At 42.6% G+C, this 22230-nt stretch overlaps 1 protein-coding gene across 4 annotated transcripts in view; it reads left to right on the forward strand.

Moving 5' to 3' along the window:
- BCR (BCR activator of RhoGEF and GTPase) overlaps window positions 1-22230 on the forward strand; it is a 102570-nt gene that overhangs the window by 23278 nt on the left and 57062 nt on the right. Inside the window, exon 1 of one of the 4 annotated variants that reach the window (XM_048963730.1) lies at window positions 2697-2717. The exons of the other annotated variants lie outside the window; for them this stretch is intronic. The gene's annotated coding sequence lies outside the window, so the exon portion shown is untranslated. Of the gene's footprint in view, window positions 1-2696; window positions 2718-22230 lie in introns of those variants that run through there. 4 annotated transcript variants of the gene reach the window in all.

The following is a 22230-nucleotide window of genomic DNA, read 5'->3' on the forward strand; positions in this document are numbered from 1 at the left end:
GCAATGCTGGTTGGAAAGGTTAAAGGCTCAGAGTCACCAGAAATTTGGATAATGGATGGTAGAAAGGGAGTCATCCTGCCAGTTCAGGTGGTTGGTATTGTAATTCCTTCCATACCGTGGTTTTTAGTGTGTATTGGATGGAGTCTCTGCAGAGAGAATTCTTAAGGGTGAATGAAAGGGAAGTGTCAGAAAGTCTCTAGAGTCCTCTTGCTAACTGTGAATAACAAGTGCTGAATGAATAACTGTTGGAGCAGTGAAGCCTGCTTACCTAGAACTGGTAAAAGCAGGCTGTGGTCCAGCCTTCCTCAGCTGCCTTCTCTTGTTCCACCTTAGTGTGGATGATAAATAGGCATTTGTCTTCTGGCTGTGCAGAGTCCTGTTGGACTGAAATACAAGAAGACCTGAATTGAATGGGATCCTTTTAGTGTAGCATGATAAAGTGGAAGAAGGTGGTTCTGTTTGAGACAGTGTGCTTTGCCTCTTTTCACATCTGTCTTATGGAAGATTATTAATTCTGTTATAAAGCGTCAAAGCAATTTAAACTTAACGCACAGGGAGAACAAGTCCATGCAGTGCTGCCTGTAGGTGTGTCTGAACTCCTCTTCAAGGAAGCTCTTGTCACTAGAAATGGACAAAAGTGCTGCAGAGCTGTGGCTGAGATCCCTTGTTACAGTTAAATTCATTTCTGGATGCCATTCCTGAATCGTGTTGGGCATGGCACGTGCATTTAAATCTACATGGATAAGAAGTTCCAGCAGCTGTGTACTAGCAAGAGGGAGAAAACAAGTTATACAGATCAGAACATTTAAGCCTTTTGTTCTAAACTGCAATCTATATTAATAGAAGTGATCTCACATCTGCATACGTTCACATGAAGTCTGGTGATTAATTGTTTTGTGGAATGTGGCAGTAGCTTGGATGCTGTGAAGTTTGTGCTTGATAAAACAAATCAAGAAGAGCATGTAGAAAGATTGAATAACTTGTCTGCTTATTTCTTGATTTCTTCAGATTTAGGTTGGTGGAGTATGGATCTGTGGCAGTGTTTATTTAACTGTAAGGAGGACAGTGATGGAGAAGTGTGCCTGTGTGAATTCTTTAGGGAGTTTCTGCCTGTTTCAGCCACTGTTATCTGTTGCTTATAAATGTAGTTCACAAATTCTTACTAGTTGGATGATTCTTGGACTCTGGCCTCTGTGCAGCTCTGCTTCCATTCAAAGTGCTGCTGCCTATGTATTTTTCCCATCTAACCCATGTTAATCTAAAGAGTTTAGATCCCAAACTTCTGCTGCCTGACCTGCCTCTTCAGTGTGCAAGCATACTTGCAGAAAACAGCTGGTAGGCCAGCTGACATCATTAAAAAACAGAAGGTGCTGTCAAAGCTGATCTGGTGTTAATTAACTGAATTGTGCTATAGAGTGTAACTTTATAGCTTGAAAATTGCAGGATGAGCCAGTGCCTGAGTGTGCTATTTGAGTTTCACTGCTTATAGAGCTTTAGGGGGATAGTCATTGTTTAGCTAGAGGGTCATAGAGAACTAGGAGAAGGTGCAGAAAAAAACTGAAAAGGGAACACACTTTCTTTGCAGAAATTGGTAAATGTCATTTAAACACGTTATATTGGTTCTTCTGTTGTTACTGTGCTAGTTTGCCATTTCATGGGAACTTGGGAGAATGGCCTTAAATTGTGCAAGGGAAGGTTCAGGTTGGGTATTAGCAAAAATGTCTTCTCCAAAAGAGTACTCAGGCTCTGGAATGGGAGGTGGTTGAGTCCCAGGAGATGTTCAAGAAACTCTTACATGTTGTACTGAGGGACATGGTGTAGCGGGGAAATACTGGTGTTAGTGGTTGGTTGATGATCTTGGAGGTCTTTTTCAACCTTGTTAATTCCGTGTTTCAAGGGCCAAACTCAGAGCTCTGGGGAAGACTGTAGCATATCCTGCTGCTTGGATGATTTGCTGCTGCCACCACCCTGGTAACTTGCTGAGTTCAGTTCCAGCTGAGTTTGCCACCTGCTTTTTTGCTGCTTCCTCTCTCTGGGTTTTTAACTTGCCATTTGTGCTGATCCACCTGTTGTCCATGGTATGGGAGCCTGTTGCACACCCCATTATAGTATCTGCTTGCTGGCTGCCAGGCTGTGGGGCAGGACTGAGATCCTATGGCAACATACCACTGCTTGCAGGGTGCTCTGTGGCTCTTTTGGCTTGTCCCACTCACTCGTCACTTGCATCTTGTCAAAGGCTGATGGTGGAAGCTGTGGGTTACTGGGGCTGACTAAGATGCTTTCTCAAAAGGCTTTTCTCCTCCTTATTCCAGAAAGGCTGCAAACAGACAAGGTTGTATTGTGCTTTATGTTTTCTTTTTTTAAGTTCTCCAGTCTGAGCTGAACTTGGAATTTCCTCCCACATTTGAAAAAATAGCCCTTGGAATAAGTAACTGCAAGCTGAAAGGAAGGAGAGGATGTCAATACTTGGGCATCTGCGTGCTTGTTCTGTTGCCTCCCCTGATTTCTTCAGTCCTTTTTTCCATGCTTGCTGATGCTCTCCCCTGGGTGTGTCAGGGGAGAACACCCTCCTCCCTGCCCCCACACCTCTCCTCTGCAGCTGCCAACTGAGAGATGCACAAAAGATGTCTGTCTGCTTACTTCCTGGGCACAGCTGACAGCTCAGCAGTAGTTCAGGAACTTGTGCTGCTGCTACAGGTGCTGGGGAGGAGAGAGAGGTGAGCTGGGGAGGGGGTGAATACTCTGATGCTGTATTCTTGGGAAATGGGTGATATTTTTGTTTTTGTCATTTGTTTTTTCTGCTACAGAGAAGAGCATCTGAAGGGGTTTCTACCCTCCCACCTATACTATGAAGCCCTTGGCTTCTCAGGTTTTCTGCCCAGCACAGCAAGATGAGAATTCTTCAACCAGCTGTGCAGATCCATTTGGTAAAGAACTGTAGATTTATTTATTTATTTATTTATTTATTTATTTATTTTGGGTACAAGTGCCTTTGTCAAGGTCACTGTGCATGTATGGAATGAGGTTTATGTATTTTTAAGGGTAGGATTTTGAGGTCTGGTCAGCTTTCGACAAGTTCTGTGCATTGTCCCAGTGGTACTCTGTCACTTAAGAGTTTAATTGCTTTCAAAATGATTAGAGTTAAGTCAGTTCTGAGCATCTCATGAAAAACTTACCCTAGAAATACATACCTTTTCTAGGCAGAAAGAAGGAATACAGAAGACAGAATAGTATTTTTGACTGAGTGCAAAGCAGCTCTTTTGGTAAAGGCTGGTGCAAAGGAGCAGCCATTCTGGAAAGCACAGGCTTTCTGTCTGCAGTCCTTTTGTTCAGGCACTGCAGTGTGTGCTATCTCAGGTTCCTGAGAGGTGAGCTAAGGATACCACAGTTCTGCTTATTTTAAGAAAAAGCATTACTTTATTACTTTGACATAGTTTGGATTTATAGAGCTTGGTAAAGTCACTGTTTGGACCTTCGCTGAAAACTGTGAAGACAAAACAAAAATGATTTTTCTTTTCTTGCAGTTGTGTTTCTCCCGAAAATCTTTGTGTGATCTGCCAAGGAATTACTAGGCAATGGGAATAGAATGATGGCTTATTTTCCTCTGGTGCACAGTCAATTTTGTAACTTTTGCACAGCTGAAATCAGTGCCTGTTAAGCCAACACTTAGTATCTGTTGTTGTATTTTTCTGGTTTGATTTTAGTTTTGTTTCCATCTCATTGCCAAAACAGAAGGTTGTTCTTGTACTGGGTTGTTTCTTGCCCTTGATTTAATGGTAGCCTACTGAAATGCAGACCAGAAAGTGCCAATAAACTTGATTTGGGAGTATGGTTTTTCTGTGTGAGTTGAAGTGTCTGGAAGTGCACTACAACCTTGAGAGTCTAAATCTGTCATGTAAGCCTATGAAATCCTGAAAAAAGCTTCTTCAAAGCTGTATGTTTGGCATATTTGAATCATTGCCTGAGTGAAACTCAGTGATTTAGAAAAGCCTTATAGTATAAGCTCTGAAAAACTGAATCTCATGTGTTGATCTGCATGTGTGAACATAAGGCAAAAAGAAATTCTTTTTTGCTCAAAGAAGTTGATCTGCAGAGTATGGCACCATTTAAATTTGATTCCAGAATATTTTAAAGCTAAATTTTGCAACTGAATCAGTATGTTCCTTAATGATGATGGTTAATTAGGGATCCCTAATCCCTAACAGTGTGTCATCTTTTAGCAAGAAAACTGAGTTTTAAAATGAAAATTAATGAAACAGCTGTGTGGAGTTTTCTGTAATATTTCTTTTCCAGTCTGATCTTACAGCTCATCAAGCTCATGGTGAATGACCTTTAATGATGAAGCTGAAAACTGGTATGACAGGAGGGTGATTTAATAAATGAAATGTCTTTGGGAAGACCTCAATGATGTGACCTCAGAGCTAGTGGCCAGCCAGACTCCTTGTGCTGGTGCAGCAGAGCTGTATTCCCAGTGTTATCAGACTGGACTGGCAGGCTGTGACCTCCCCTAGGAACTGCACCCTCCTGCCTTTAGTGTCCAGCCTTCTCTCTGGGAATGTAGCTCTGCTCAGAACTCAGGCTGGAGACATCCCTGCAGAACCTCCTACTTGCATACGTCAGAGAGGCATGGAGTGTTGCCCCTTGCTTTCCTGTGATGATGTGCAACCTGTAAATACCTAGGGACCTATCATATGGTAGGATTCTTCATTCAGTCTGGCATTCATCCTGTTTGGTCTGTGCTGTCTCTGGGGTAACTTCTGAACCACCTCTGTGCCTCCCTCCCACTCCATGAATGTCAGTAGTTGTTGCAGTCTGGTCTTGCTTGCTTTGCTGTAGCAGTGCTGAGAGGCTCCTTCTCAAGGAAATCTCTTTTTACAGTGGTCTAAGAGCAAGACAGACACACTCCTTCCCATGTATTATGAAAGATGCAGTTTCAAACTGCAGTTTGCCATGCACAAATTACTGCTGTAAGACATTTTATATCCCAGTGTGTAAAATCTTTCTGTGGTTCAGCAGCAAGAGCTTTCCTCTTTTGTGCCACGTATAGAATGTGAGTTCCTTCAAAGCTCTTGTTCCAGGAAGACATGGATTATCTCATTTACTGACGTGCTGATGTTTTGGCATTCAGTGATGTCCGTGATGCAGATTTGGTTGTCTGGTCAATGTAAGAATCTGACCTGTTGAGCTTTTGGGACCATGCAGCTTTTTCACATGCTAACTGTGCAAGACTTGTGTGAAACCGTTTGGCCACCTGGAGCATCGCGTCTTCCTCTGCCACTATTAACCATGCAAATGTCTGCAAGATGGAAGCTTCTCTTACTGAGTACAGAGTCTGTGCAAAAGCTAATTAATGTATGCTTTCTCTTCCAGAGTCGCACTGTAAAGAAGCAAGAGCTCCTTCAGAGCTTCGTGCAGGCCCTAATTTCACTAAATATTTAATTGCACGTTGTAGGCTATCCATTGATATGTGCTGCGTGGTCTTCCCTATCTGTGCATACTGCACAGTGTACTGCTTGTGTAGCCCCTAAGCTTACTGTGTAATTTGTCAGATCTAAACCAGTTCTCAATGACTTGCCCCAGGGTTGCTCCTTTTTCTTACTGAAGGGTGCTTCCCTGCTTATTTTAATTATGAGTGTTTCTTCATTCTATTTTAAATGAAATAGTGTATCTTTTACTGTTTTTTTCCTAAATTGACAGGCAGTCTTGTATCAGGCTCTTGGGGGCCTGCTGATTAAACAAAATATTTGGATTTGCTTATCCAAATGCCTTATTTTACATAAACATTATAAAGAATCAAATTAAGTCAAATTATGGGCAGATCCTAGCAGTGCCTGTGTGTGCCTACTGAGAGCATCCTGCTTTGTGTGTTTGTGTTTCTGGAGGAGTGGTTTGATTGTGTTTTAAATTAGATTATTTTGCAAATGGCTTTCATACCTTCTAAGGGGCGCATGGCTCTGGCAGAGGAGCAGCCCTTCTACCTGTTCTGAAATATAGTCCCAGTGGCTTTTAAAAAAAGAACTTTCTCAAGTTGCAAAAAATCTTAAATAATTCTTTACACTGTTTCTTTATTCTGGCCTAGAAATATCTCAAACCTTTCATTAGGAAAAAGAAACAATTTCTGAGGGAGAGACCAGGCCTGTGAATGTGTAATCCCACAGTAAGTGTTTTGGTGTGTTATGTGTTCAGATTCGAAATGGCTCTGAAATGCAAACTAGCTGCTAGATCAGTGTTGAAGAGCTTCCATACAGGACTTGATTTAGCTGGAGAATCCAGCTTGGAAGTGTTGGCACAGAGGGAAATGCTATATCCACATCAAGTGCTAGGCAGCATTTTGATGAACAGAGCACATTCTTCCAGTGTGGAAACGTCTCAGCTGTTTGACTAAGAATTTCCAAGTGTTTGATAGTACTGGCTCGTCTTCTTATATCTCACTTCTGAGACTTTTTCATCCTAAGTCTAAAGAGGGAATCCAGTCTTAGAGTGGCAATTGCCATGCTGATAGCTGTCTTTAGGAATGTGGCAATAAACATAAAAGCATTGGAGAATGCAGAGCATGAGCACAAATGAGAGGCACAGTTGCTGAAACGGATGTTGGAATTCAATTAATTTGCTTGCATATTTCTCATAAGGTCTCTTTTAAAGAATATTCTGGGGAAGATCTTTATCAAGAGCTACAGCTTGATGCAGGTACAAGGTAGAAAACAAAATCAAGTTTTAAAATGGTGTCAGTTTCAATATAGGTTTAGATAATAAGAAATCAAGAGTTTAGGCTGCCATGCTATGCAGAATGCAGTTTCTCTACCAGTGGGCAACAACATATTCAGTGAAGGTGCACCAAAAAGATCACACACCCTTCATAAATTATACCATTGTGCTCTGGGACAAAATAAGAGGCAGGACTTGGAATTTCCTGGCATTTGTGGAAGCACCAGAGCTATAGTGTATTTTTAAATGCCCTTCTGACATTTCTAAGCATTGCTACCTGTGCTTCTCTGCAAAGGATGAGATGGCAAAGCTTCCTCATCAATGCAGCTCTGGTCTTCAGGTTCCTTTGCCTTAAAGGGAATTAGCGCCGCTAAATGTGAGCTTAAAACGCTTTGGCAGAGCTTGTTGCTCTCCAAAGAATGGTGATGTGTGGTCAGCTATTTGTTCTCAGTTTTGCTTGGGAGGAGAAGTAATTTTCTTTCCTGTGGAATTTTAAGATTTGGTTGCTTCCTGAGTCTAAAATAATGTGCCCTGTTGCTTAGGCTGTGTTACTGAGCTGGGACTCACTGGAGTAGCAGTTGTTCTTTCGAGTCCTCAACCTTCCAAGTTTGCAGATTATCCTTACTACTGTTCTACTGGTAGAGACCAGGTGGAAAATAATAAAGCCCTTGTGCTTATCTGTAGGCAGCACTGGCTGAAAGGGAGGGCTTATCTCTTCTCCCCACGTGTCCTGGAGGAAACCAGGCTGAAGCAGTGAATCCCTGTTCTTAACAACAGGAAAACCCAGGGTTTGATTTAAAGGGAATGATTGATTGGAGATAACAAAACAAACAAACAAAAAGGGGCATTAAATAATTGATGTCAAGTGGCTACTAAAGCTGTATTTGTGGTCTGCTGGAATCTGACAGTGGCCCAGCTGCATTCCCACTGCAAATACAGGGCTCCTGGAGTGGTAGAACCCGCTCAGGCTGAGCGAACAGTCTGGCTGTATGTCCTGGAGGTCAGGGCACACAGATCCTACAGATTTCTTTTAATTACTTACTTATTGAAGTGTCGTTCTACAGAAGCAAGCATAGCAGGTTGCAGCTCAGCGTAGACAGTGAGACGCCAGAAGATTGCCTTTATTCGACCTGTCTGCAAGTGCAGGGGTGGTGGAGGGGTATGTACAGAAGCTAGTTTGTCTTTGTCAAGCTTCCTCATGCAGCAGCACCACTGGCAGTGGATGTGATGCTCGATGACAGTGTGATTTTTAAAAAGTGGAGGATGCGTGAGAGAAGGGGGTGCCCTCATACAGTGACCTTTCATACGTGCAAGCATTCGAGAAGATGCCAAGTCAATTACTGTGTAAGCCCATCCCAGGACTATCTATTGGGACTGGCATCTGTGAAATCACAGCTCAAGGGAGTGTGTAGGGGTGAAAACATAGACCTTATGGATTAGTGACGGACGTAGTTTTTCCTGCATGCCCTTGTAAAAGCTTTGATTTTATTTAGTTATCTATTTTTTTGCTTAGCATGGATGCAGGATGAAGGATGGTAGTAGGAAGGATAAAAAAGGAGTAAAGTATTATGTCTCTTAGGGCTTCTTTGCAAAATAGTGAATTTTGGCTTGGTGATGCTGGGAATATACACAGATTTGGAGGCCTGGTGTGTACGTAATTCCAAAGTCCTGCTTTTGTGCATGGTGGTGGTGTGTATTGCTTGCACCTGCATTAATGTAAAGGTGCTTAATTTTTCTTATCTCAAAGCAGCTGTTCCTGAATGATGTTTTGAAATCTCCCCTATTTGCAATTGTATAATTCAGTCCTTAGCTATGTAGACTGTCCTAATTCACTTACCAAACACTTTCCTCTTTGGAAATTGATTTGTTTTACTCACACTTTCTGGCAAGTGGCTCGCCTAAATTAAGCTGAGTTAGGATTACTTATAATATACGACTTTTGCCCAAAGACCTCAAATATTTTGTAAGTTTATATATTTATTTACTTTATAACTCTGTGTTGCATAAGCAGATATTATCTCCATTTTGGAATTGAGGAGATCAAAATGTTGCCGCTGCTTCTTAAGATCTGAACTTTTCTTTCGATCTTAGCTGTTACCTTTCTGTTGTACATCTGTGCACATACATGTGCAGTCTGATTGCACACAGAGAGCTGTAATGTTACAAGCAACTGAGCTTTAGTTACTGGAATACTCCTAATTTCCAGTAGTCATGGAAGCATGGAAAGTGCTTTCTGCCTTGGACTTCCTGCATGCCAGGACTTCTTTTCTCCAGCTGTCTTTCTCAGAGAAGCCACCTTCTCTTCACCATCCTGCCTCTTTGGATTGAGTTCTCTGTTTATGATCAGCTCTTCTATTCCTGACTTTTTTTTTTCCCCTTACCCTTGCAGAGAATAGCTTATCTAAACAAAGGTTTAGTTCTCCTAATTTGCTATTTTCATGCGAGTTACTTTTATCCTTCACAGTGGAATTTTTATATCATTCTTTTGTTAGCAGGATCATCCATTAACTACTGCCAGGAGAGGCATTAACTCGCATGCATAATCTATTACACATCTGACATTGATGTGTTCCCCATGTGGGCAGGAGAAAGGTTTCAATTCCACTACTGCAGTAAGTCTCTGTAGCTACAAATTCCTGATGCTTTCGATGGAGTACTGAAGGAACATTCAGAAATCATTGAGATTGTTTTGTTGTGCAGGAAAACTTGTTTGATGGGTTTCCTTTTATAGCAACTGTTTCTTTATAACTACAATTTCAAGCCTTCACATTTTTCTTCCATTTCTTCTGGATTGTACTGCAGGATGTCTGTGCTCCGTTTCTTGCAAGTAATGACATCCCAAGAAATACCACTTCTTTTTCCATGTGCAGATTCTCCTCAACACTGATTGAGAACCTTTTTCTGTAGGATCACTTTCATATGTTCTGCTATTTAAAGAATTGAAGTTTTTGGCTTTAGATGTCATTTAAGTATAATTCTTGTATCCAGCATGAGAATGGGAAAGACCAGCACTGGGAACAGGGAGATAGCTTTGCCCTGTAAGTAATTAAATATTCTAAAATTACTGGCTGCAACAGTAGATTATGCTAGTTTTCAGTTACAAGTGGTGAAACCAAATGGAAATCTTACCATTTAAAGAAGCTAAGCAGGAGAGGCATGTACAAGGTGGGTCCATCCTTCCCTTGTATTAAACTCAGTAACTATGGGCAATGGATATATAATACACAACCAGATGGAGAGTAACTCTTGACATAAAGGCTTCTATTCATGCCTTTTTTTTCCCCCCCTTTTTCTCTTCCCTTAAATATATACATTTTATACTCAGCCTTTGGGCCCATTAGTTGATCTGTGTTTGGTAGGTTCCAATGGCAGCGTGGTGGTCTGTGGCTAGACACTAAACCACAAAACTAACTGAGCTGATTGCACGGTGCCTGAAGCTTCTTGGCAACCTTGGCCTCCTGTTGATGTGGACCGCCAGATGTGGAGGGAAGGCTGTGTGCACTTCTCATGCTGTTGCATTCTCAGGATCTCGGTACTGTAGGAGAAATGGCTAACTGAATTTCAAGGAGGTGAGGATCTTTGCTGGATGTGTCCTCCTCAGAATTTCTCACCGAGCTGCATCGAGCAGCTTCCTGGGTTGCACACCAAGTATCCTGGCACTTGTACAGCTGTAGACTGCAGTGTTCTTCTTGTCTCTGCAAAATAGTGGGGACAGCAAAATAGGAATATTCACATACAAAAACTTGTCAAAGATGGAAATCTTCACAGATTTTGTGAGCTAAGCAAGAAGAGTCTGAAGTTCTTGGAGGATATTAGGCAAGAAGAATCTTTACATTTTGGTCAGAGAAGCAGTGGGGAAAGGCAATCCTGTCCTGTCTTGGGGGCAGATTAGAGTGAAAATGTCTTTACTGCAAGAAAGAAACATTTTGAATCTCGACTTATTTTTCTGAAAGATAAGTGAGGGATTGGATAGGAAATTGTACAGCCAGAGGGAAGCTTAGTACTTTGCAGTATGATCATTCCAAGTTTCTGCTGAGCAGTAGGTTTTAAGCACCTGCCTTTCAAATGCACAGACTTTCTTAATATCTGCTTGCACCTATCACTTTCCTTATTCCTCAGCATAAGGCACAGCACGACTGCCTGACTCCAGTTAGCCACCAGTGTCTGCTGGTCGTTCATGTGCACCCCGTGAGAAACAGGACCAGTCAATGCTTCATGAAACTAGCTCTTAGAGATACCAATGCGTGATGGTCTCTGGTCGATGCTGGTTCCACTTGTGCCATTTGCCTACCCTGAAGTGGAGGAAGAAGGCCTAAGCTCTCTTGTTGAGGGGCTGTTCTTGTGTTATGGTGTTTGGTGCATGGCCAGTCGCAGTGGAGTTAATACTGTCATCTGACAAGATCCTCCCCTTGTTGCTGGAACTGCTTTTCCCCAATTTTCAAAGCATATTGATGCATTTTGAGTGTATGTGGGGTTTGTTATGTCTGTTACTTAGTGTCTGTGTCATCCCCTGATGCCTACGGGAGCAATGCCAGCCTCATCCAAAGAGCCCCCTCAGGCTGGCTGATAGCCAGTAATCCCTTTAGAGAACTCTGTGCACTGGGAGACTGCTGTGCTGCAGATCCTGCTGTTACTAATTTTTTTTTCACCTGTGGCCTTTTGCCATGTCCCACAGGGAACTTGGTTTCCACAAAGCAGTTACAGAAAAGCAGTAGTGGCTGCTGTTCGCTAGGGACCTGTCAGTGCTCATCCTTTCCTGTGGGAGAAGCAGCTGAGATAAGGAGATTCACATGTTGTGCTTGAATCCTCATAACCAAGAGGCAACAACAGGAGTGCTTTGTGGTGCTCTGCGAAGCGTGCCTTGTGTGAGCATGTCACATCCTGAAATTCTCACTGCCTGTACTCCTATGGCCTTTTCTGCCCCTTTGAGGCAGAACAACCAGTGTTCATGATTTCAGGTTAGCTCTGTGCTTCAGATGAAACCTGCAGGCTTTGGAAGATGGACCTGGATACTGTGAGTTGTGTAGCTGCTTGTAGTGAATATGGGTAGTGAGACTAAGATTGCACAACCAGGTCCTTTGTTTCACATCTAGGGTATGTGATGTCTTAGGCCATCATGCTGTTACCCTGTGACAAGAGTCACTGTACTTTTTTTTCTTTGTTTTTAATTATTCCCCTCCTGTTTGCCAAGATCCAATGCTAATCATAGGCAGAGAAAAAAAGCGTACCTAATCTTGCAATGGAACTGGGCACTGCGTGGATCCTCAAGCTCCTGTTAAAGGGGGCATCCTAATTGAATGTGAGACCCCATCTGCTGGACGTGAAACAGAAGTGGGTGCTTCTGTCTTTGGAAGGTAGCTGGTGGGCACAAGGGTATGCTGGCTTCACCTAGGAAAGTCTCATGTTGCTCTCTGAGTTCTGCTTTCAGCTTTATGAAAACCTCATGTTAAGATTAATTATACACATGGGTCACTGGTGCAGGTGTTTGTGAAACCCTGACAGTTTTCCTTGGCTATTACATTCTGGAGTAATATGTAGCAGGAACGAGCTTGTTTTGTTTCTCTTCTCCTCTCCCTACAGTTAAGAACAAACCCATAAACAAAAGCAAAGCTATTCCATCATTTTTCATCTCTACCAAACTTCCGTTAAAAGACAGCTTGCCCTTCGTAAAGTGTTCAGTTGGTTCTGAGCTCAGCCTGTTTTTATTTTGAGACAGAAGCAGCACATCTCACTTCCTGTGGTTCTTTCTGTGTCTAGCCACTTGTGGTCCACACACCCTATTTTGCTGATGTGAAACTAACAGCTTAAACGGTTGTGATCATTAAGATGAAGAAAATGCCCGAGGATATTTGTCATCTCATTTGTGCAAACTGTTTCCTCCACTACTACTAGCTGTCCCTCTGCAGCATCTTTAATACCTGCTGTTTTTGTGACCTGCTCTTTTTTGACTGAAAGCTTCTTGGACAGGAATCTCTGGTAAAATTTGCAGGAATAGCTTAAGTCTAAGTTTTATTTTGATAAGTTACTGGGATTTATGTCTTGTACCAGTGCTCCTCTTTCAATTCACCTTCCCAGAATACCTTCATTTTCTCCTATCTTTAATGTTTTGCTATTAGGAGGAGAAATTAGTGTTTGAGATAGGAGTGTGGAAGGTAGTTGTTGCTTTGTGGTAGTGATGTTCTGAACAGGATTCTTGTCGCCACATGCAGCTTTTGTAATCAAATGCTTGTAGTACTGGGTGGATGCATTTTATGAACGATGTAAATCCGTACTGTGGTATGCACCATTCAGAGGAAGTAAACCAACTCTCAGGTTAACCTTTCTGGTGTTGTGCACGTGTGTGTTTGGTTTTGTTTCCTATTCTGGGACCAACTTCTGATTTTTAGCAAGTGGATACCAAGTTTGAGGCCTCATCCCACACGGAGACTTAGAAGCAGCATTGCTGCTTTTCTGCTGTGGTAATATTGTCAGGAATCTTGTCTTGTCCCATTAATTCTTCAGTTATTTCAAACTTAAAGTGCATTAGTCTGTCATACAGTGTAGTTGCTGTTTAAAAATGCTGCTGAAAATAAAAGTGCATTAATCCAGGAAACATAGCTGTGTGATGAAGCTGTATAGAAAAACAGTTACTGTGCTGTTGAACAGTATCTGGTTTGTGCAGTTTGCAGTTCAAAACGTCAGAAATCTATTTCAGGGCTGTGTGAATTGCTTGGAGCTTTTTAAGGCTGGACCAAGCATCAACACAATGCGTCTTCCAAGTTTCTGTAAAAGTCCTAGTAAAGCAGTATCTAAATATAGTGCTGGTGTACAAGCCTGCCTTTATTTTTCCCTTGTTGTGTTTTACTTGCTTCTGGTTTTATGCTTACTCTATTTTAAGAGGGTTCGGCTTTTCTCTGAAGTTTTCACTCAAAATGTTTGCCTTCAAAGATGACTTGAAGGACGAGTAATTAAAGTAAATAAATACATTTTCTATAAAAAGGAGTGAAGAACCGAGGCAGCTAAGCCTTAATGCAGCCACTATGCCCCAGCCGCGCTGCGTGGAGGAGTGCAGCCATGCTTCTGGGTGTGTGCTCGGTTGCTGTCACAAAGACAAGCTGTGTGCACAAGTTGCTCAGCTCAGAGTATCTGTGCCTGGCTAATCTATTTCCATCTCAGATCGGTTTGGTCAAGACAGAAAGCACGGTCTGGATCTTTTCCCTCTGATGGGGAGGATGACTGTGACTTCTTGTGTTTTTCAAGTGAGTGATCCTTTCAGTAAGCAGTTTATTTCATCTAACATCTTTGTCTGCATTCCTCCAGGCTATGTGAGGAGCTGAGGCTGACACCTTTGCTAAACCTGCTGTTTGAAAGTACGTGTGGTCAAACCATCTTCCAGTGCAACAGAAAATGATGTTTGTTTGTATTTTCCCAATGTGTTAACTTTTAAAAATTGAGGCCGAACAATCATTTAGCCTTCTATCATTTCTGAAATGTGCAGTCAAGATGCTGAGATCACAGTGTATTTGTGATGCATCTGTGCACAAAGTGCAGTTACCTCTTGCATCATACAAAGGGCTTCTAGATCTCCTGTGTCTGGGGCTTGAAATTAGGTTTTGTCTCATTTGGGGTTTTTTAATCCTTGCAGCCATAGATGGCCCTCAGAGCTACTCCTAGTGGTTCTTGGATTGCAGATTCTTTCACCTGTAAAAGCACAGTTTTGAATATCAGTTCACACAGAGCATCCAATAACTTGTGTTTCCACGGCCGCTGTTCAAGCTGCAGTCACAAGCGTTCGGGCCTGGCTCATTGCTTAGGCTGAACCACCAAGTTGCTTTCCAGCCCCTTGTTGGCTGTTGCAGTGAACAAAGGGGTGAGGTGCCCAGGGCTTCCTTGCAGAATGGCTCTTGCTTCTGATCACCATCTGCCTGCTGCAAACTGCCCTGGGCAGATCCAATTGTTAGTGGATCTCTGTTCATGAGCAGTTGTGTGGCAGGACTGCTGGTGCAAGACAGCCTCCTGTTCCAGCTACTCCCATTCTTTTCCTTGGTAATGCTTTGTTCTCTCTCAAAATGTTGCTTGGAAAGAGGAAGGGAGGAGATTCCCAGGTTATTATCTACTAAGTAGATTGAGATTGTAGTTCTGGTACATAATTGATTTATTTTCCTTTTTTCAGGCTTGAAATCAGAAACAGGCTTTATCTGCCTGTGTCAGTCCATTGCGTTTATCAGTCCTTCTAAAATTTCAGTGCTGCTTCTTGGGGAATGGTTGTCCTCTGTTTTGAGAGAGGGATGCCACTGGAAATAGGAGGAGAAAGTAGCTCTAAAACAACATAGAAAATATTCCCTTGCCTCTATATTGTTTTTAAGTTCTTGTTTTAAGTTAGCTCCTCTAGGTAAACCAGTTCTCTGGCTCTACTTGTGGCTCTTCTATGCTCAGGACTAGCAGCTCAGCTGTTCTCTTTGCCTGTTTTTATTAAGCAATGATATTGGAAATGAAGGTATTAACAGCAGAAAATATATTTAGTGTTTTTGATGTGGTGTCCAGTATAAGAGTGTTACTTTAATCAGCTTCAATCATCACTATGGAAAGAGAAGACCTAGAGCAGGAAAGTGGGGACGGAGGGATAAATGCTGAAACTCTCTCCTTCGACTTTTCTGGGAATGAGTCCTTGCTGTTGACAATTCTTTGCCACCTCATCTGCAGTGCAGTGTAGTGTAAAGACTTCTCTGGAGCCTGCAACAGAGACCTGTTTTTATAGGTAGGCCCCTCTCCTGCTTTGCCATTGCCTCCTGCACCAGCTGATCTCAATTACAGATTCTCAGTGCCCTTTGTTTGTATGTGGTGGACACAGCTGTCTGCACAGGCAGCTAGGCTCTGATCCTGCCAGAGTCTGTGTGCATCTGCACATCCACCAGCTCTCCTTGAAGTTAACAGGGAGTCTTGATGCAGAGTTACTGTGTGAAACCTCTTTGTGACTTGGCTGAGCAAGAAGACCTCTGATTGTATGCTTTGACAACTACTGTCCATGCAGGAGCTCTGCACTATATGCATAAATTTGGAAGATACAGAAGAAAGCTTTTGGGGAGTTGATTGGAAGTGATGTGGTCCTGTTTACTTTTGGATCAAATTCACTGGCACATCCTCTTGGCCTGGCTTCAGAATCATGGTTCTTGCTGGCTCATTCATGCTGATGAATGGTGGGATTTCAAGACATGGTAATGTAATGCATCTGTATTACCAAAATATGCTCTCTCTTATCCTGCCATATTTTAGTAAAATGTGAACAGCAGTGAAGCAGTCAATGATACTGATGTGTAAAACAGCACAGTTGGCATATGATGGAGAACACCATAGGCTCAGACTGAGGTTTTTCCTCTCATCTGCTCTGCAGCCTCAATGAGAGCTCTGACACTGCTGTACTGCTTGTATTTGTATTGTGTTTTTCAAATTTGCTCATGATTACAGGAGAATAGACACCTCCAGAAGCAGGCTCTGAGGGGAAAAAAGTAATTTGGAAGAAAAAGACATGGTGTGTTACATGAGAACTTACTAGCCCAGAATGAATCTTAGTCTTATCTAGTAGTTTTGAAGGAGATGGAGAGAAGATAGTGTTTATTAATGTTTGTGGGGAGCTGTGTTCCCCTTACAGCATCCTCAATTAAAAATAATAATAGCTTCTTAAACTGATTTGTCATGGTTATGAGCCACACCAAAGCAGTTTTTTCTTCATCCAGGTGACAGGAAGGCACTGAGCTTGGGCAACAGCTGCGTTCAAAAAAGGTTGTTAGTGTTGTAGGCAGAGCCATCTGCCTAGCAAGGCACTTAGAGCTTGGGTTGCTTGTTCTAGGCCGAGATGATAAATCAATTGGGTTGGTTCTTTTTTGTTGCTTTTTTTTTTTTTACAGTAACAAGAAAGATGCCAATGGCTAGATTTACATTGTAAACAGGAAAATAGTGGCTAGCTTTATCTGCTTCTTAGTGTCCTAGCTGCAGTAGTGAGAAAACAATTTAAAAAAAGCCAAAGCAGCTCATCTTGAGAGGCTGAGACCTGGAAACAGAACGGTATTCTTATTGTTTATTGCTTTTTTCAAACAGACTTTAAATATCCCCCACTGTCTGGGCTTGGTCCTCCCTTCCTCCTCACAAACCTGTCATTTCAGTTAAACCCTTGTTTTAACAGGCACTTTCCTCTCTGCATGGCAGGACTTTTGGTCTGCTCAAGTGAAATACAGGAAATGGAACATACACATCGTGGGGTGTTTTCTTGCTAACAGATCCTGCTGTGGCAATTTGGTCCATTTTGTTTCTATTAATTTTCTAATCCTTTCTATTTCTCTGGAGTATCCTGTTGTCAATGTTGTTTGAAATGACTGCAAAACTCTGAAATAACTGTGAGGACACAATGGTAATTAGTATGTTGATTGTTGATGGAATTTTCATCCATTCATGAGACAAATGATAGAGCCACAGCAGGCAAGGAAGAAGCAGCCTCCCAAATATAGTTAGTACACGCCGTTTCCTTTTAGCCTTTGTTACTAGATTTCTTTTTAGAAGGGAAACCAAGGTTTTATTTTGAGCACAGCAGTAATGCTGACCTGAACAGTCACATTTGTTCCATCCCACCTCTGTGCCCAGTTTGTGCTGATGCATTTTGTGGAGATGATCAGCGAAATGGAATAAGGAACTGCTTTGTGTTATAAAATAATACTCTTCTCCAGTTATTTTTAGCCTGGCCAGCTCCTGCTGTGGTTTGCTGTGCTCCTTGCAAACAGATCTCTTATAGGACATTATGGGACAATGGGAGAGATGTGGGCACAAGCCTGTGAAGAAATCGGAGACTGCTGGAATCCTGAGACTTTACACCCCCTAATGCAGCTCCTGCTTTTGTTGGGAAATAGTCTGACTTTTAGCTCTTCTCCTATAGCTCTCTGTGGTTTGTTGTTGCTTCGTTTGTGTTTTTCTTTGCTTTTTCTACCTTATTTTTCATGGAAAACCTTTATTCATTGTAGTCAGTTTATGCCTCTGATCTGGTCACTGCTGAAGATTCTGGTGGTTTTCAAGTAAACCTGCATTCACTTGTGGATGTGTCAGCCTGTGCTTGTACTTTCATAGTGACAAAAGGCTTCGGTTCTGAAGGACTAGACCTAAAATGTATTTTCTGCCTAATAGGATTGTAGCGAATCAAAGCAACTAAACTTTGTGCACAATCCTGAATGAGGAATGGAAAAGAAAACTGGTAAAGCATTCTGGTTTGCTCCGGGATTTGCTTTGCCAAGAACATCTAATGGCCTGACTGCCAGCATGAACTGAACATGGAAATGTTTCCATCCTGCCTGGGAAAACATAGAACAGGAGAGGAATCTAAAGGTGTAGACCCTGGATGGTAGCACACTCAGTTTCTGCTGCATCCAAGGCATGAGTTCGTCCTTTTGTGGGGGTTACGTTGCACCACGTGACTTAGTGCTAAGCGTTTAGGAAGAAGAGTCAGAAAAGAAAAAAGACAGCAGGAGTTTCACTGTTTTGGGCTGTGTCCTCACCTGCAGGTTACGTATTCTCCCGTGCTTCCTTCTCTGGAATATAGTTTAAGTTTGATCAGAATTTGTCTTTTTCTCTTGGCTGCATATTTGCAGCCAGTGATTCTGTGAACATACTTCATTCATACCTGTGTCTGCTTACTGACAGATGTTTAGAGCCCTAAGTGATGGTGATTAACCCTTCTGAGTGCCTTGGTGGAAAGCCTGTATGCCGTAGGCATAGTCTGCTATCAGAGACAAATGTTCAAGGCCCGCCTCCTGTGGTAGCAATGTCTAACTTTCTTTGCTGATGTTAGTAACTTACAGCCTACTTGCAAAGGATCTTACATTTTACAAAATGCTGTTGAGGCACCCTGTATTTGAAAGGCCGTACCTTTAAAACATGTGGCTTGACTTCCTCCTACTTGCAACTGTTATCATCTGATGGACTCCTCTGGCCAGTTTGTGGTGTGTGATGATTGTGTTTCCATCCTAATATTAGTTGGGCAAGTGTCAAATGTCTTAGAGAGATGGGAATTTACATCTCTGCTACTCTTCCCTTGCTGACCTCTGTGGCAGACCAAGTTTGAAAGCCTGGCTGAGTGCAGTGTGGGGATGACAGCTTGGTCTGCCCTCCTGAGTGTGCAGCACTCCCTGGCTGCTAAGCCAGAGTTATCTGCAACAAAGACAAGCAGCAAGCAGGCTGCCAGCAGGAAAATGTTTTGAATAGGCAGTTACACAGCAGTGTCTGGGAAAAGGTGGACCCTCCTCAATGACCAGGTTAGCATCATGAATTTCTAATGCTAGCAACTCTCTCAGTAACGTCAGTGAGCAATTCTTTCTGTCCTTTGGGAGGATGCCTTTAGGTTTCCCTGAGATTGAGAACTGTCTCAGTAATTCCAGCTTGCACTTCATGGCTGGATCGTGGAAACTCAGCCTGCGTAGGCTTTAGATCTGTGTGAACATTCAATCTGCCTGCAGGAAAATTTCAATCAGAGCAAAAAGCAACAGTGTGTCTCGGTGATAGACTGCCACAAACTGATCAGGCCTATCCTCTAGTCTCTGCTTGAACTCTTCATAGAACCACATGTGGGCACATTGCAGACCTCTGGTCTTCCTTTTTAGACTTAATGATCTGAGTTTGGCACACCTAAAAGATTAAAAGTTGACTGCAGTTAATTCATCTCCTAAAGACTGATGGGCACTGTCTGCTATAGGGATAAAGCTCATCTGTGGCACAGACATAAGTTTCTTGGGGGCTGGTTAAAATCTACAGCCCAAGATCCCTTGGGGGATGAAGGGAGGGTGAAGGGAAAACCACCAGCTGTCCCTTGCTGCTTCCATATGTAAAGTACATTGCTTTTTCCATCTTCAATTTCAAAAATAAAATGCAATTCTCAATCACTACATGCACGCACACCTGTGCACACATGCACACCATTATACTTCAAAGAAAATGGGGAGGAGGGGACACAAACCTGAAACGAGTATGGTGATTTCAGGAAAATCTGCTCAGTTCTTAAATTCACAGAACTAGGCTATATCACAACCAGAAGTGTAAAGTTGCCATTCCAGCGTCCAGCTTTGTGTTTCGAAAGCCTGGGGTACCTTTCCATTTGCATCCTATCCCCTAAAGAGTTTTGCTGCAGGTTATCAACATACAGCATGCTTCCAGTGCCCATTTAATGCCTGCCTGCAGATGGGAAACTGCAGCTTGTCTCTATTGTATGAAACTGCTTGTTTAACTCAGCCTCGTCTGTGTGTTGATGGGTGTTTCCTGTGGGTGAGCTGTGTTATGTATTTCACCACAGTTCTTCTGCAACCCATGCTCTCAAACAGGTTGTTTGGCAGTGGTAAGGAAGATAATCCTGCGTGGATATTTTTTTTCTGTGGCACATGATACGAGTCGATTGCTTAGCACTGAAAGCTGTGCTTTACAGAGGTCTATAGTTTGAAGCCATAGGCGGACTTGAAGCTAGCTCTTGTTACTGTTTGCCTCTGTTTACATGCCTATGTAATAGTAAAGAGAGGATTTTTGAAATAATAGTGATCTATCTATTTATGTGTACATGCTTGTGGTTTTTTTTTTCTTTTTCTCTTTTTTGTTAAATATATTTGGTTTCATATTTGACTGAGGGCTTTAGGTTTCACTAAGCATCTTTATAATCAAGTGTACTGTCTTGCAGCATTGTATCTCTTATCTGTGTAAGAAGAGACTTTGCTCTGAATCTGTTTAGTGTCTTAGTGGAGCCTTTTATTCATCAATCTAAGAAGAATAAAGCCACAGGGATTTGACATGGCAAATCAGCTGCTTTCTTCCTCTCTCCCTCCCCCCCCCCTTCCCATACCTGGTTTTCATTCTAGGACAAGTTCCTGATATAGGTAGACAGTATAATTGTTAGTGGATCTCAGCTTTGTGCTAAAGCGTGTGTGCATGGCTTCTGGTTTTGCAGATGATGATTCAGATGATGTCAAGAAAATGAGCAAAATACTCAGTTTTCCATAGTTTAACATTTTTGTACTTTAGAATGTGCTGCTGCATTCCCTAGGCAACTGCATTCACAGCCTGTCCACATAAATGTACTTCTACATGTGCTTAGCACTGGGAATGAATCCCTGATCCTTCTCCAAGCAGCCTGGCCAGGGCCAGCACTAAGAAATATGATGACATGAACCTGCATTGTTTATCACCAAGCAAATGGTGGTATGTAAAAGCTGGAGCTAAGTTTGGGAGATCACATTAATTTGAAGGTTACAAAAGCAACCAATCAACCAAAAGAAACACTAACAAGGATTGCACAAAAGTTATTTGTCCCCAAAGCAGCCATGTTAGAATCCAGGAATTGACCAAACTTCTGCTTAAAGGAAGCCTCCATCAGTGCTTTGCTAATACATTGTTTTCAGCTGCTGCACAAGCTTTAGGTATGCCTATCCTGTGACCACTATGCCTATGTAACCTTTTAGTTGGGATTTCTGTGCCATGAACTGGATCAGAGAGCTGATCCAGCTTAGAAGGGAATTGTGGAAGATGTTTTTCTTTGAGCTGACTGAGTTCTTTATCTGGGCCATAGCCACGTGTGGGGCTGTGTGTAACTGAGGGGATAAGAGGGAAAGGGTCATGCTGTGGTTTATGGTTTGGTGGTGGAAACCTTAGACCCTTCTTGCTGCCAAGACTTTGCATTATCAAACTGTGGCCTTGCACATTCCTTGGTATAGAAATGCACGGCCGGAGCATGCAGACTGGTTTAACACTCTTCTGCTGTGCAGCTGCAGGAATGTTTTTGGAGTGAGTATAGACATTGCAAACTTGTGCTAGCCTTGGTACCGTTTACAATGAAGCCACAGTGATGTGGGGCTTTGGCACAAACCGGCTTCCCCACCCCCTTCAGGATTCTCTGTATTTACTTAGGCAGGCAGGTCTGAGCTGCTGTGGCTTCGCCGCTCTTTTAGTGGGATTAGCTGGGGCACAGCTAGCTTGGAAGCTTCTCTGCATGCTGCTGTTAAGCCTCTCAAGCAGCTATGGATGTTGTGATGCTGTGAATGTATGACACTCGAGTCACCGTGTGGCCCAAACGATTAGATGCAACTAGTCTTTTTAATTTTGAAGTTAGTTTCTTTTTCCCTTCTTGCTGGCAAGGCAGTTCTCTGTCTTGGTCTTGTACTCTCAAAGAATGCATGTGACACACAGCAGGAGGGGGGTAGGCAGCAGGACAAGGCTGCTGTGCAGTCACTGAGTGCAAGGAAGTTTGTAGCTAACTGCAGGTTTGTTAGGTTGCTCTTTTCTCCCAGCCAGGAGAAATTTGATGCTGTGAGGAAGAGGGAGTAGTTTAGAAGAGGTAAGGAACAGAAAAACAAAAGAAAAGAATGTTGAGTTTGAGCACGGCAAACTGAAATGAAAGCTTGGGGAGGTGAGGGGATGGAAGCAATAACTGAAGAAGAGGATGTGGGGCAGGTTCCTAAAGATGGGAACAAAGCAAGGCCAGGAAGGTTACTGTCATCAGAACTGAAAGGTGGAAGTAACCGTTTGAGTGCG

The sequence above is a fragment of the Lagopus muta genome, chromosome 17 (assembly GCF_023343835.1).
Source record: "Lagopus muta isolate bLagMut1 chromosome 17, bLagMut1 primary, whole genome shotgun sequence".
Lineage (NCBI taxonomy): Eukaryota > Metazoa > Chordata > Aves > Galliformes > Phasianidae > Lagopus > Lagopus muta.